Consider the following 12815-nt stretch of genomic DNA (forward strand, 5'->3'; position numbering starts at 1 on the left):
CCGCCGCCCCCAGCGCCCGGGCCGGAGTGAGCGTCGGGGGTCCGGCGCTGGCGCGCCCCCACCCGCGGAAGCCTGCCGCGCGCCGCGTTCTTGTCGATTTCCTCCGGGCTGCAGATTTCGTTAAAATGCAGCGCTCACTCCACGCCTCTTTGCCGAGAGGTTGGGACAACGGTGCTCCAGTGTTCAGCAGAGCTTTCCCCATTGACTCTAAAAATGGAACAAATGGTTTTTGACGAGGTAGGATTAGGAATGAGGAAGTGCTGGTGGTGGCCGCTGTGGGTCCGGGGCCTCCAGAAATCCTGATACCTCAGTTCTGAGAGTTTGGTTAGTATGCTGACTTCTTTTTCAGAGCCTGACGAATGTAAGCCACTCATTTCCGATGCTGACAGCCGGTTTCCAGTTGCCTTTAGAGAGTTGGGGTGCTAAGTTTTGAGTTCGTAGACTAGTGTGATGCTCTCTTCCTTGGTCACCTTGGGAAAAAACCCTTCCCATGATTGCGAAACAACGAGAGGACTTGACCAAATCTTCCCTACTGAGGCCCAGTTGAACTGATTATATCCTTATTTTTATTAATGCATTAGTGAAGTGTTTTTTAATGTTTATTTAGTTTTGAGAGAGAAACAGAGTGTGACGGGGGCAGGAGCAGAGAGAGAGAGGGAGGCAAGAATCCCAAGCAGGCTCCAGGCTCTGAGCTGTCAGCACAGAGACCAATGAGGACTTGAGCTCTTGAACCTGGAGATCATGACCTGAGCGGAAGTCCGAGGCTTAACCTATGGAGCTATCCAGGCGCCCTTGCATTAGTGAGGTTTTAAAATTAATCTTGTCAATCCAAAAAGTTTTTGAGTACCAACATTTCTACTAAAAACTCTGAAGTTTAATATAAACAACTCTTGACTTTCCACTGGGAAAGCACTTCGGATATTTATCATCTGCACGCACATAGCACTGTGCTGGCCAAGGAGACTTAAATCCTGATCTGCCCTCCGAAGACTCATAATACCAGAAATGCTGTAAAGACGATGCGGAGACATTCATTATAATCATTAAATACACAAATGCAGAAAGTAAAAATGTAACCTTAAATTATGTGAATTGTTAATAAGCATGTATTCAAATAAGCTGCGTGAGGGAAGGGTGTTTTTGTCCATTGTGTTCCGATTGGATTCCTAGAGAGTCTGGAACAATGCCTGATGCCGGGACTTCAGTAAACGTTTGTTGAATAGTGTATGGAATATGTACTTGTCCCCAAAGTGGTTACTCAAGATGCAAAACACTTATTTCAATAATGCTGTCATTGCTCAAACTATTTTTTTTTGGAAGGAACTGTTCCTTGGGAATTTCCTTTAGAGCTAGTACTACTCCTTTACAGCCATAGTTCAATTTTTGTATCAAATCAATACCCTCTGAATGAGTGAGTTTACTTATGTTATTTATCAGGCATAGATCCAAATAACTTTCTCAGTTCATTCTCAAAGGGTGAATTTACCATCGTGAGGTTATTAAAAGAATGCCATGGGCTCTGAAAGCAATTCTCCAAGAGGCATGCCAAAATGTTTGCATTAATAAAAGCTTCATTGGAAAAAGTGTCTAACTTCCTGAGATGAATACCTTAAAGGGAATAGAACTCATCTGATTTATTCTTGTATGTTTGATAAAAAATCAATTCCATTACTCATATTTACATTATACTCCTAGAAAGAGCTTAAGTGCTTTTGATTGAGTAAAGAAAGAGTCATATAAGAAGTGTTTGTTCTTTACCTCCATTCTTCCAAAGGTTTTAAGCTGGCTGAGAATAGGAGCTATTTTTCCTTATTGATTAAACTTCCATTCTCTATCATTTTATCCACTTTTATTCACTTCCAGAAATCACAGAAGCTTTCTTTTTCCTATGTTTCATATCTTATTGTTTTTAACCAGAATAATACAGGATTATTTTTAAAAAGCTTACATGGTATGGAATTATATAGAGTAAAATCTTATAGTCTATACTATACAAAGAGGAGACTCAACGCATAACCACAACCCAAATTCCACTACAATGAAAATAAAGGGATGTTTCCTCCAAGCATTTCTGTTTTGAAGTATGCCTCACTTATGAAAATATGCTTAAGACAAAACATAAAAACTTAATGAATCGTTATAGAATAATGCCATGTAACTCTACCTAAATTGAGAAAGTGAGTATCGCCACTAAAGATAACCAATATCCTTTTTTTGGTGTGTGTGTGTGTCGGGGGGGTAATCACTTTCTTGCTTTCTCTGTGCTCTTCCATCAGCAGGTATAAATACCATGGGTAGTTTCGCCTCTATTTGAATTTTTACAGAATTACTCATGAGGTATGCATGATCTCTTTCAGTCGGCATCATATCCAAGATTCATCCATCCATATCATTTACCCTTGTTGCTTAGAAATCCATTGTGTGAATCTACCATACTCCACCTACTCTACTGCCGATGAATATTTGAGTTGTTTCCAGTTTTTTTTTTGCTATTATGAGCAGTGCTGCTTTGAACATGCTTGGACATACCTCCTGATGCACATTCGCATGTATCCCTGTTGGTGTGTAACTAGGAGTGAAATTGTTGGGTCAGAGGATGTGTGCGTACATTCCCAACACCACTGGGATTTCTGTTATTCTAGAGGATTGTCAATAGTAGGTATTTTCAATCTCTAAAATTTTTGTATTCTGTTAAGTGTATAGTCCTCCAACTTTTTTCTTCTTTTTCAAAGTTGCTTTGGCTCTTTTAGATCCACTGCATTTCATATGTATTTTAGAATCTGCTCATCAGTTTCTACAAAAGTGTCCTGCTGGAATTTTGAATGAGAATGCATTGAATCTATAGATTAATTTGGGGGAGAATTAGCATCTATTATTGTCATGTATTTTTTTTACTATGTAATAAATCATATACATTCTTATTTTTGTCTAATCAATTATTATAAATATTTATTAATTGTTTATATTGAGATATAATTCACATACCATATAATCCACATTCACATACCTTATAATTCACATACCTTTTTCTTTTCTTTTTCCTTTGCTTTAGAGAGAGAGAGTGCATGTGTGTGCTCATGTGAGGTGGATGCGGAGGGACAGAAGGAGGGATAGAGAATCCCTAGCAGGCTCCTCATTGAGAGCCTGACTTGGCGCTTAATTCCATGACCCTAGGATCATGACGTGAGCCCAGTTCAAGAGTCAGATACTCAACTGACTGAGTCACCCAGGTGACTCACACACACCTTTTTCAGGTGCACAATTCAGTAGTTTTTAGTATACTCGTGAGGTTGTACAACACTCATCACTCTCTAATTTCAGAACATTTTCCTCACCCTAAAAAGAAACCCCATACCTATGAGGAATGACCAATTATCTTTTAATGATATGTAAATAAAATGTCATATATTCCTAATAGAGACATCTTGTTCAGTGCTCTTATTTGTATAGCAAACATTTGACCATTATTTCTTCATATTTGCATCTGGTATCGTTTACCTCTGCCTGAAGCCCATCCTTTCACATTTCTTGTACCGTGGGTCTGCTTGTGATGCTTGTTCAGCAAATCATGTCTGTAAAAGCCTGTTTTGCCTTAATTTTTGTAGGCTATTTTCACTGGACATAGAATTCTGGGTTAATTCTTTCTTTTAGTACTTTAAAAACGTTGCTCGGCTGTTTTCTTATTTGTATGATTTGAAATGAGAAATCCGAGGTCATCTTTTTCTTTGTCTTCTGTATCTAACATGTCTTTTGAAATCTGGCTGATTTTAAGGCTTCCTCTATCACTAGTTTAAGCAATTTGGTTATAATGTGCGTTGGCAGTTTTCTTCATGTTTCTTGTGCTTGTGTTTCCATGAGCTTGGTGGATCTACGAGTTTATAATTCTTGAAAACATTTGGCCTGTGTTTCTTCAAATATTTCTTCTTTCCCTTTCCTCTTTAAAAATATTTTTTTTGATGTTTATTTATTTTTGAGACAGAGGGAGAGCAGGGGAGGGGCAGAGAGAGTGGGAGACACAGAATCCAAAATAGGCTCCAAGCTCTGGGCTGTCAGCATAGAGACCAATGCTGGGCTTGAACCCACGAACCACGAGATCATGACCTGAGCTGAGGTCAGACGCTTAACTGACCGAGCCACCCAGGCGCCCCTCCCTTTCCTCTTTTCTACTTTCTTCTGGGACCCCAAGTTACATATGGATTAGTCTGCCTGAACAGCATATGGATGCTCTTTCTTTCTTTTTGGGATTCTTTTTTCTGTCTTTCATTCTGGAATGTTTCTATTAAGATATACTTAAGTTACTCATCTTTTATCCTACCTTATCTAATTTGCTGTTGGTCCTGTGTAGTGTATGTCCCTTTAATAAGATGGTGTAGTTTTCATCTTTAAAATTCAGTTTGGGTCGTTAAATATGTTGCACTTACGTACTTATGTTTTTGAGCATGAGAAACAACTCTAGGAACTGTTTTAATGTCGTTGTCTTCTCTTATTGTCACGTGGTAATGCTGCATGTACTTTGAACTCTAGAAGACAGTATTATTATTCTTTTACAGTGATTGTTTTTACAGCCTGTGTTCACTTAGATTTACACATATGTCTACTGTTTCCCCCAGTTTGCTATTTATCTCTAACACTTTTTGTAGTGTTTTTTTTTAATTCTAGAAATATTTCATTTTGTTACTGGTTGAATCTGTCAGGTGTTTCTTTCCCTTTCCTCTTAAAAATTTTTTTTTGATGTTTATTTATTTTTGAGACAGAGGGAGAGCAGGCCTCACTCCAGCAATTCTCAGGGAGAATATTTCCGTGACTCCTCTAGCTTCTGGGGTTTGCTGGCAATCTTTAGCATTTCTTGACTTGCAGATACATCTCTCTGGTTACATTCCAATTATATTTTTCCTGTGGGTCTTCACACTGTCTTCCTTCTGTTTGGGCCTGTATGTATGTACATCCAAATCTATGTACTTATCTACGTATGTTCAAATTTCCCCTTTTTATAAGGACACCAGCCATATTGGAGTTCACCTTAATGAACTGATTTTAACTTGATAACCTCTACAAAGACTCTCTTTCCAAATAAAGTCACATTTGAGGTACAAGAAATTAGGACTTCAACATATAATAGAGCAGGGAGACAAATCAACTTACACTAGTGGCACTCAGTAAAGTTGTGGGTAGAAAACTCTTCAGCTCTGTGTAAAGGTAGCCCTGTCAGGGTCAACTAGTTCTGCACTAAAAGCAACGTTGCCTGATAGTGGAAGAGCATTGAGCATCATCATTATTTGTGTGGCTAAAGAGATTGTGGGTTGAGAGTCCCAATCCAAAATTAAACCTTTCACAATTTCCAGAGGATTTAACAGGATTATTTTATCTTTGTTCTTATTTAGCTCTATTTTAAAGGGATTTGGAGGCAGTGCATGTTGCTCACTAATTTTTTCCCCAAGCCTCTTCACTGTAGACACAGCAAAGCAAACAAGAGCTAGGTATGACTGAACACATTTCTACAACAGGTGTTTGTTCGTTTGTTTTTAATGAACCTGCAAAGTTCTTGAGGTTATGAAGGAAGGATCTAGTTCTCTTGTATTGACTTTTTGGTATCACAAATTACAGGTCAACTGAAATTTATGAGCACAGGCTCAACATGCTTCATGTGTGATTTGAGTTCATTTATGGGAAACGAACAGAGGCAGGAAGTAAATTATGAGGTGAGGAGTTGTATTTACTAGGGGTTTGTGAGATTTCTTGGTCAGCAGATTAGTTGATTCATGGTCCAAAAAAGAACTTTTTATTGCTTCTGTGAAATAGGTATAAGCTAATTTTATTATTAGTGCAGAGCAAATGTGCAAAGTCTTAAAAGGTATGCTCATCCAGGAAAGGATGAAAACTGTTCTTGAAGTTGAATTCATTTGCTGCTATTTGGGAAACATTAGTAGCAGATATCTGGATGATGCCACCCAACTACTTGCAGTTTCTTTATTAGTTAAAAATACACTCAATAGTGGTTTTTTATTAAGGAAATCATGATAGGAAACCACAGTCCCTTAACCACAACAGTACACTGATGCCTCTTATTTTGCAGGTATTTGCTACGGACGATGGATGTAAAAAGTTGTTTGGGGGGGGGCATGGGTGGCTCAGTTGGTTAAGGGTCCAATTCCAGCTCAGGTCATGATCTCATGGTTCATGGGTTCAAACCTTACATCGGCTCTGTACTGACAGCTCAGAACCTGGAGCCTGATTCTGATTCTGTGTCTCCCTCTCTCTTTGCCCCTCCCCTGCTCATGCTCTGTCTGTCTGTCTCTCTCAAAAATAAATAAACATTATTAGATTTTTTAAGTTGTTCGATTTGTAGCAAGCAGGTAGGGAGACTGAAGGCTCTGTAGGAGTGCCTGCATTTTGGAATGATATGGTCTGTAATTCACATCTCAGTGTCATCTCCATGCTGTCTTGAGCAAAATTCTTAATTGGAGAACCCCAGATTTCTCATCTTTGATATGTGGGCAATGATACTTTTCTTATAACATTGTGAGGATTGAATAAGACTGTAAAGTACCTGACTCTAAATTAATTTTCTAACAGAATTAGTTTCCTATTCTTTCTCTCAAAACCTATTTTTTTTTTTTGTTCCACGATTATGTGATTTTTAAAGTAAACCATAGCTCTATCATCTTAAACTAAAACCTATCTTCAGTTGGAGGAGAAGTTGGTTAGGTGATTCTCTTTTCCGTCCCATGACTCCATGGCAGAGGGCACTGTCAACAGTGTTTAGGTTCAGCATTTTGAATAAAACCACTTCTCTGTAGGGGAGACTCTGGTATAAAGTATGTGAGGAGAAAGGACATATATATTCTAAAAGCATATAATCAGGCACAGAGTTCTTGTTCCAGAGAGCTTCCTTAGGATTTTCAAGTAATTTGGAATAGGAAGAACTCTGATACTATTTCCCTTCCTTTTCATTTTAACCAGTGCATAGATCAGAAGTGTTATTCGTTGTCCTTTCTTGGACATGCCTGCACTATTAAATAGAGATTAAGTTTGACCCCGTTTGCCAAACTTTGGATAACCAGGATGACAGAAAAAAGGAGACCACAATGTCCTTGCTTTAATTTGGTAAAACTATGTAGTTTTGTTTGGAAAATTAAACTGACAACAGGAAAATCATGGTTTTGTTTTTTTAACCCTAAATTTCCTGGTGTTCAAAATCTTTATTGAAGCCATCTAATTTGAAAGAATTATCTTATAATTAAGAATGCCAAGGTTGGGTAGAGCTTTTAAAAACAAACTGCATGGATTGCAATTTTTGTTTTAATAGCATCAAAATTAACAGATTGCCTTATATATGGTTATCATGTAATATTTTGTGATCTTTCTTTCCCTGCAGAGATGTTATGTATGCATTCTCACTAATTTCATTGTTTGATTCAAAATATCTATCTTTGGATTCAAAATGTGTATGTAAGTGCTGCTGGATTGTGCTAACCATCTGTAATTTTCTTTATTTCTCAGTAAAGAAATGGCATTGGATGGTCAAAAATTAATTGCTTAGCAACATAGGACTTTTAAACAAGTTGCTGCCTTTTAGGACCAGAGGAAAGAAGACCTATCCATGTGCTTGTTCAGTGATTGGGACAGAATTTTGCTACCCATAGCTCTTTTTAACAGCAATGGATGCCAGCAGGTTTATGACTCCGTCTCTAGAGTTATTGCCCCAAGAAATAATATTTCAATTGTAGCTATCTCTGTGAGATATCTCTATAAAGATTCTTTTTTACTTTGTGCTTTGAAACATACACTGTCAATGGACCAACCCTTCTTATGACCAACACTGTTGATGATGTAGATAGCAGAGATGCCTGTATCAGTAAAGGTTTCTTAAAAATTGGAAATACTGAATGAAAACAGTGAAGTCTGCTGGAAACCACAGCAATATCTAATGCTTAAGCATTTCCAAAATCTATGTATTGCCAGAAAACAAGAAATATTCGAGATAATCTAGAGTATCTTTCAGTTTCGTAGAGTGATTTTCCATCCCCAAACAGTAATACAATGACAAACCTTCTCAAAGTTGGCCTGATGATCTATGAAAGTCTTAGACACATTATACAAGCAAGCACGGTCTTCTCAAATGTATATTGCTTGAGAAGTGTGTTGTAGGAAAAAGTGTGGTGCAAGCTGACACATCGGTATAAATGGGTGAAAATGATAATGTAGCAGACAGCCACAGCTTTATTCTGCTCAAGACTTGAAATATAATTTCAGTGAAGTTATCTTTAGTAATTACCCTCTGATGTTTCTTAAAAAGGTCTGCTAATCTGAATCTTTTTTTGGGTGTCTTGGAGTTTTAGATGATTGTTTTCGACACTCGGAATTACTGCTGTTCTTCTGAGGCTTGTCTGAAGAGGGGCTGGTTTTCCTAATTCCTAGAGCAGCGGCAATAAGAACAATATTTAGCACTTATGAGGCTCCACTTCTCAATTTCAAAGCACTTTACAAATATCAATTAATTGCTTTGAATGGGAGTTCTGCAGCTGCTGGAGAAAAAAAGAAGTCCACAGTGATTGGCTCATTATCATTTACAGCTGTTGAAAAATGTTTTTCAAAGAAATAATTACAGATTTTCATATATATATTTAAGGAGAAAAGGAGCAGGGGGAAGGCTATACTAAGGATCTTTTTTTTTTTTTTCTAAACAAACGACTCTTGTCTTCATTCCGGTTTGAGAGCAGCAGCTTTATTGCACACAATTATCCTTCCCTAGACAAAAAGAAAAGGCGCCATCCTCTCACCAAGAAAATGCAAGACTGTAAATCCTCTTTTTGAAAATAATCTCAATCTCACCGGTTTCCGTTTTGGGCTGTTGAGAATTTTTGTTTATCAATAGTAGGACCGCTGCTTGACTTTGCTTGATGTAGGCGTATTTAAGGTCTGATCCAGCGCCGGCTTTGTCCAGCTTTAATTATGCATGAAAACCGAACAAGGAGAAAATAATTGATAGTGCTTCTTGTATTGTTTTCAGCAGAGCTTTATCACCATAGGGGGCCAAAAGAAACTATCCAAACTGTCTCTCTGTCACCAGGAAGAAATACAGGCAGCCCTGGCCATGGAAACAGATTCCTTTCTCTTTTCTTTTTCATTCTTTTTTCCCCCCTTTTCTCATTTTTCATAATGTGAATCCCTGGTAGGGCAGATAAGCTGCTAATTCTATTAATTTCCTTATCAAAATCAGCAAGGTAACTGAAGCTTCCAATTTAGTGATTTATTATCCTGAGCAAGCTGTGCGGAGTGCACCTTTCATATTCTGTAATTGGCACTAGAGGGGAAGAGACTTTCAAGGGAGATGCACTCAGCTAACCGTTTCCATTTCAATTGACTATTGAGCAAACAAATCGAGTGGCCTTTCATTGGCTTAAATCATTTAAAATGATAAAGCTAGCAGTTCTGCATTTGAATATATGCCAGTGGATATCTGCGTGCAAGATGCTGACCCCAAAGACATTAAAATATGAGCATAATAACATCCCACTATAGGATTTTGCCATCAATAAAACATCCAAGTGCGATATGTTAATTGACGTGCAAAAGGCCAAAATTGATCACACATGTAATCTGACCCTTATTATTACACCATCCCGCAAGCCCCTGGAAAGAAGCCCCTTCCTTTGCATACTGAGTGCTGGATTCTTTTGTATATGAGAGGTGACTGCATACAGTGGACGCCAGTATTTCAGCACTGAAATTGAACCCACTTTCAAAGGCAGGAACCTCATCAGCCGGGATGGGAAGAAAGTGTGAGGTGTTGGATGCCAGGGGTGGGTGGGACTGATTTAAACATGGATACAGATGGGAGACCTGATTTCAGGTGGGAAAAGTAGCTACTTCTGGGTGTCATTTGAAAAGCCCTGGAAGGCTCCTTTACTAGTACTCTCAGTAAAATAGAAACTCCAGATGTAGGCATCCATTTCTTTGTTCATGACCACTGTTTTCCTATGCAAAGTAAATTTTATATAGTAATTGCTGTCAACTAGTTTAATGATGGCTAATAGCATTACACACATTGCACGCCTTATATCTAAGAGCAAAATGTTAATTCCCCCATTTCACAGATGACGCTTAGAGGCTGGAGAGATGAAGTTGCTTGCCTGATTTCATTTGGTTAGAAAGTGCTCAATCAGGGATTTGAATTCAGGACCATGATTTTCAAAACTGTTCTCTAATCGCTGTACTATTCCTTTTCTAGACTCGTATTTCTGGAAGAAATAACACCCCAGACCCTCCAAAGTCAATATAAATCACACCTTGATTCACGCCATACCCAAATCTTTGAATTAGTTTCTGGCACTTACAGCTTCAAAGAAAACTCCTATTAAGAATGGAATCACTGTTTCTCGTGAAATACACTTTTGACAATTTGGAACGTCCCTCCTAATTCTGTGGGATCTTTTTTCCTTTCATTTCCTGGGAGGAGCAGGCCAGGGACCGTTTTCACCCTCAGGGGGTTGTCCGGGGTGCCTGTGGCAGGGAAATGTACTGCGGTGGTGTGCACAATGATTTAGACATTTGTTTGGGCTTTTAATCTTTTCTCATCTACACGCACCACCAAAATAAAAACCAGTGAAGTATGTACCCTATAAATCTGCTTGTTCTCTCACTCCTCAGAAATATTTCAGAAAGAACTTGACACTTGTAATCAGAACTGGGCTTAGATGCTGCCTTCTTTTGATTCAGCGATCCCACACCCTGCCTTTTCCATTTTAAGTAGCAGGAAAGTAGTAGAGGCCAGAAGGGCATGGGCGGGGACATGCTCCAGTAGGAAGGCTGTAAAATCTGCTCATGTGAGATGAGTTCCCACCGACTTCAAGTGTGTACAATCCGGAGTCGGAGAACAAGTCGAGAGTGCAGTGAGTGTATGTTGTAGCTTATACGGGTGCAGACAGTCACCCGTCTTCACACACGGTGCAGCAGAAAAGCAGGAGTGTGATGAGAGTCACACAGGACAAATGTCCTCTGAGAATAGAGTTGCAAAAGACCTTTGGGGATTCTTTATGAACGGAAAAGGCTTGACAGCAATTAGTAAGAATTGGGTCTAAAGAAAGGCTATGTGGGACCTTATTAAAAAGAAAAGAGCAAAGGGGCACCTGGGTGGCTCAGTCGGTTAAGCAGCAACTCTTGGTTTTGGCTCAGGTCATGATTTCACAGTTTCTTGAGCCCAAGCCCTGTGTTAGGGTCTGCACTGTGAAGCCTGCTTAGGGTTCTCTCTCTCCCTCTCTTTCTGCCCCTCCCCCACTTACACTGTCCCTGTCTCTCAAAATAAACTTAAAAAAAAAAAACCCAGAAAAGAACGTACATAATAATTATCATGGGATAATAATTCTCTGGGTTGCTGGGAGGTATGCAATGTGTAAGACAAAATAACTCAAGCTTGTGGGGGGAAATATGGAAAGGTGGACCAAAGGAGGGGGGAAAGAGACAAAACTATGCTTGTGACAATTACCCCTATGTAGGAAACACGGTGCTAGATGTTTTCCCTCTATTTCCCCATAAGATTGTGTTTTCCATTTTATGGGTGAAGAGATTGTCTCATTCTCATTCTGTACTCTAAATTATTTTACAAGAACATTACCAATGTGATAAATTTTATAATTTTTGTATGTCTACGATTGGTGAAATATTAGCCATAAAGACAAGGGTATTGTGAATGAAAAAGAAAAAAGTACATAGGAAACAAAAACCTCTTAGAATAGTTGATTCAGAGGTTGGAAAAATGCACTAAGATTACATAAGCCCTCATTGCTGATAGTGTAACAGGTCACGTCACAAAAACTCCCTGATCTTCGGTGTAAGATGAAGTTTCTGCTGTTATCTAATCTACAAAATATTTTGAAAATAATCAGAAGAGGTATCCGAAGTAAGGCAAAGCCTAACTCTGAAGCATGACAGTAATAAGACAAATTATTTATGATTTAAAAAGGACCAAAGTATGCTTTTCAAGTATGGATGGTGCTCCACAAGGCTGGCTGGGATAAAACTAGAACTCTCTTCTCCATTTGCTTCCAAGTTTTTGTCTGTACGTTCTGTGTACAAAGGTGACTTTGACTTCAAAGGGCAATGGGAATTGGATCTGGTATGAAAATGGGACTAGGAAATATATGGTCTTTCAGGAAAAGGTCATTACATGCTGTACAGAAGCTCAACTTTTATTTTGATTAAATACTTTTTTTCAGTGGGATTTACTAGCTAATTACTTCCCCGGCTTTGTAGCTTGGCAAGACTCACCTGATCTATAATGTCTGCTGAAGGACTTTAAGCCTCAAGGTTTGTGTGCTTTTATGTAAAATTATTAATATTAATAATAATTAGCCATAAATAGTAACTAGGGTGGGCCAGATGGCCTTTCGTCCTTTCAAAACTTCTTTATGTTCTTAGTTTCAAAAGGTAGAGGTGACAATGCAAAGATACAAGTGACATCTTAAATTAAATTATCGATCTTGGAGTGAAGTTTAAATAATTTACTCAACAAGGAGACTGCCTTTCACTTGTATCAAATTAGAAGCTCTAAATACCATCTGCTTATACCACAGAAAAACTTTTTGTCTCTTTGTAGTCATGCTGAGTGTGGGGCTCCTGTTGGCCTCAGTTTTAAGACCCTCATCCATTAATCTTACTAGGTATTAGTTGGTATCACTGGTAATTAGTCTTTTAAGTTGCATCCAGATGGGATGTATAAATTATTAGAAGTTTACTGCCAGGCACAAGTGCGGATGATTCATGGACGTATGGCACTTTGCTCTGCTCTCTGACAGGAAGCTCTGAAGCGTGCTGTC

Source organism: Suricata suricatta, chromosome 10 (assembly GCF_006229205.1).
Source record: "Suricata suricatta isolate VVHF042 chromosome 10, meerkat_22Aug2017_6uvM2_HiC, whole genome shotgun sequence".
In the NCBI taxonomy this organism is placed as follows: domain Eukaryota; kingdom Metazoa; phylum Chordata; class Mammalia; order Carnivora; family Herpestidae; genus Suricata; species Suricata suricatta.